The sequence below is a fragment of the Mchenga conophoros genome, linkage group LG3 (assembly GCF_057382185.1).
Source record: "Mchenga conophoros isolate Kocher_MC1m ecotype Shallow Benthic linkage group LG3, M_conophoros_male_GT1.1, whole genome shotgun sequence".
Lineage (NCBI taxonomy): Eukaryota > Metazoa > Chordata > Actinopteri > Cichliformes > Cichlidae > Mchenga > Mchenga conophoros.
This window is the reverse complement of record NC_140528.1, coordinates 17,123,830-17,128,043: the sequence shown is the minus strand read 5'-3', so window position 1 is coordinate 17,128,043 and position 4,214 is coordinate 17,123,830.

Below are 4,214 nucleotides of genomic sequence, written 5' to 3'. Positions count from 1 at the left end.
TGGCATCACTGAATTCAAACATTCAAGACTTGAGAGATTCTCAAGTGCTCAAATTTTACACTATTCATATTTTGATTAAAATAAACTTAAAAAAATGTGGACAAGCGGTTTTTATGTTTTTAATCATATTTTTAATAACAGTATTACCATCCCCAGTAGCATAGACTTTTTTTTAAATTATGATCTTTTCCTAAAATTGCATAAACAATAATCTCATGGCTGAAAACTTTGCTTTCACCATTTTTCAGTATTTTCATCTCTTGGCAGTATGTTATATGACTTTAGCTGCCAATGACCTGTTTTTGAGTCCGATAGCTGTGATGTCACAAGACAGTACTGGTCAGTTTTAATGATGGTGCTGATGAACATTTCTCATGACACTGTTGGAGCAACATTGACAGGGAGACTCAGTACTAGTTGCTTTGATTTGGTTTGGTAAAACGCCTACAAGAAGAGAGAAGCGATCACCCCCGATCAGACTGTTAGCACTCTGTTAGACCTCTGCCTCACCACCACACATTTAAATACAACAAGGGTTTTTACATGGACCTTTACATGCAGGAAGTGGAAAGGAAGGCTCTTGGCTCTTTCAAAGGAAGAGTACCCAGCCACTGGTACAGATATGTAGACGACACCTGGGTCAAAATCAAGACACAAGAAGTGGAATCCTTCACTACGCACATTAACGCTGTGGATAAAAACATCAAGTTCACCAGGAAGACACAAAGGACAACTGTTTGCCTTTCCTGCGCTGTGCACATTGAAGAGAACAGCAAACTCAACATCGAAGTTTACCGGAAGCCCACACACACGGACCAGTACCTCCTCTTTGACTCCCATCACCCTCTGGAACACAAACTTGGAGTAATTAGGACCCTACACCACCGGGCAGAACATGTTCCCTCTAAGCCTGAAGGAAAAAAGAAGGAACACACGCATGTAAAGGAAGCACTCAAAACGTGCGGCTATCCTAAATGGGCGTTCTTAAAGTCAGCAAAGAGGCACAGAAAAGAAGACCAGACACCAGCGAGGGAGGATAAGAAGGACAGACGCAACAACTTTGTCATCCCCTATGTAGCCGGTGTATCAGAGAAACTCAGGAGAGTTTTCTCCAAGCATGACATCCCGGTGCATTTCAGACCCAACAACACGCTCAGACAAAAACTGGTTCACCCGAAAGATAAAACGCCAAAACACAGACTTAACAATGTGGTGTATGCTGTACAGTGCAGCGAGGAATGCCCAGACCTCTACATTGGAGAGACCAAACAGCCACTTCACAAGCGCATGGCACAACACAGAAGAGCCACCTCCACAGGACAAGACTCAGCAGTCCACCTGCATCTTAAGGATAGAGGACACTCTTTCGAGGATGCTAATGTTCACATTTTGGACAGAGAGGACAGATGGTTTGAAAGAGGAGTGAAAGAAGCCATCTATGTCCACTGTGAGCGACCATCTTTGAACAGAGGCGGGGGTTTACGACACCAACTCTGAAGGAAACGGCTTCCAAGGCCTAATCCGTGGATCGACTTCCTTCGAGGCGTGGACGTCTATCAGCAGAGAATGTACCTTCACCTATCAGCAGAGAATGTCCCTTAGTCTGTAACACAGTCAAATATATTCTCAAGTAATATTCAAGCATGCCATTCAGCGTGTTAGTACGAGCTCGGGAGCAGCTTGGGAGAACAAGAAAACAGAGACTGCTTCAGGTTGTCTTCCCAAATTGACTCAACTTTATTCACAAGTACAACAGTTTATATAGAGGGTAAAATTCATGAGACAGCAGATTATCAGTTTAAACCAGTACAGACCAAGATAAGGCAGCGTCTTCCTGCCCTTGGGTGAAGAAGCATCCTTTGTGTAGTTTATCACAGTTCAGCTACAATTGTGATTATCTCAGCGACATATTTTCAAGGCACAAAACGAAGAGTTCTTTTATTAGTGAAATCTGAAACAAACCATTTGGCCTTCAACAGGCGTCTAAAAGATTAAGAAACTAATGTAGCTGAGGGAGTGATCTCTGTGGTATTTCAACCTTGTACCAGCCTGTGATTCTCACACATCAATTCTTGGGTCAAAGAGAAAAATAACTAAAACAAATGGGCCTTATTGAATAACAGAGTTTTCCTGCATAATGTCACTATAAAACAATATCCAGTAAATGCTAACCGTAGTGCTAAAATACCTAACAAACTCTCTGCCATCTATAATCCAGTTTTGAGATCCCTTCCCAGACGCCTTAACGCCCACTCACATCCTGGGCCATCTGACCACAGGAATTCGCATGATAAGGTGGGGCCAGGTTTCACAATGAACTCACCCGAAACTCTGGCTGATTGGGGCCCACACCCAGTTTCACACCTTGTCTCAGGCGATTAGAGGATCATCAGGGGGTCCTTTTGTCCTTCTGTGGGGGGTCACTCCCACTAGGTTTATATCTGGGACTCTCCACCATTTGACCTTAGAACTGAAGAAGCTTCTCGGATGAGAGGTGAAACGTCTTCAAGTAACTTAAAGAAGTCCAGACGCTTTTCTTTGCAAGCTCCTTTGACTACGATGACCTGGATGACTGAGAACCTTCACAGACACTATATCAGAGAATTTTACCAGCTGATACAAACCACAGGAAGACATTTAAAGGACAGATCCTTGGCCATAACACGTGCAGACTTAGGTAACGGCTACACTTTATTCTGTTTCAATCTGGAAGCTGACAAAGGACATTCAGGGAATGTGTCGTTAATTAAAACTGGGAACGTGAGATTGGAAACCCGTTTCAGAAATCCACTACCCCGTACAGTGAACCTCTTGTGTTATTCTGTATTTGATTCAGTCATTGAAATATCTAACATGAGACAGGTGCTCTTGGACTACTATTGAGACAAAAACGGTCATGAACACTATAGAACTATCAGCCGTGGTCGGCGGCATTATCAATAAAAACACACATTTCCTAGGCGTGTTAGCCTATGATCAGCTAACCACTGAACGGCTTCAAAGACTCCCAGCTATGGGTATTGTAAACACCCACCCTTCTACGATGCCAGGGGAACATTGGCTTGCTGTTTATATTTCGAGAGACAGACGCGGTTATTTTTTTGATAGTTTTGTTCACTCGTTAGACAGTTTTCCCCCAGCAATAAAGATGTTTCTTCTAAAAAACTGTTCCACTGTTTTATATTCAGGAAAACAAGTGCAGAAGGACTTCTCCATCACATGCGGTCAACATTGTGTATTTTTTTTATATCATATGCAAAATGGTGTATCTTATGCCCGCCTGCTTAACATGTATGGGTCTAATTTAATTTGTAATGATGCTATGGTGTGTCGATTTGTCAACAACATACAACCTGTTGCTGTATGCAGTGATTATGTGTGTGTGCAATGTGGATACTGATATGTACTAATGAGAGTAATAATAAAAACAACATGAGAGCATGATTTAATCGAGTCAATGGTATTTATTATCAAATCTCGTATATATATATATATATATATACATATATAGATTCATAACATACTTTGTTTAAACATAAATAAAAAACATCAAACATTAACCAGTAAAAAAAGACATAAAATAGTTAACAGTAATAAAAGAAAAGAAAACAAAACAATTTAGCAGCAATAAGTGAAAAAAAGCCCATAACAGTAGAAAAACACCAAACAGCAAATATTTTTAGCAGAAGAACAATTTCTGCAATAAGAAAAAAACCTGAATTCAAAAATCCAACCACTCTACAGGACCCCCCTTTAATTTTTTTTTTTTTTTATTCTTTATTTTTTTTTAGTGTACTATGTCGCAGCGGTCCACCGGGCGTGTTCTTTTTTGGTGTGTGTTTTAAAAAACCACGGTCTTCAGACAGTGACGTTAGAAAACGTCTTGTTCTGCTCAACGTATGCCCCGTGAGAGCGAGCGCGTCTCTAGGCAGAAACAGCGTTTTATACACACCCATACTAAATGCAGCCAGGGTGGTATACGTGAATGGATCAACTTGAGTACAACCCAGTAGCGTGTCACGATAAATGCTGCATGCTTTACGCAGGACATCAACATCGTTAACACAGTAACGCCTGAGTTCAGCCTGAAAATCAAAGGGATTCTGCGAGGCAACCTGGTACCATTCCATGAATCGCACCTTATCGCTTTCAGACATGTGCTCATAGCCGTAGAAGGAGGGATCTGGGTACGGGCCCACATAACGCTCATTATC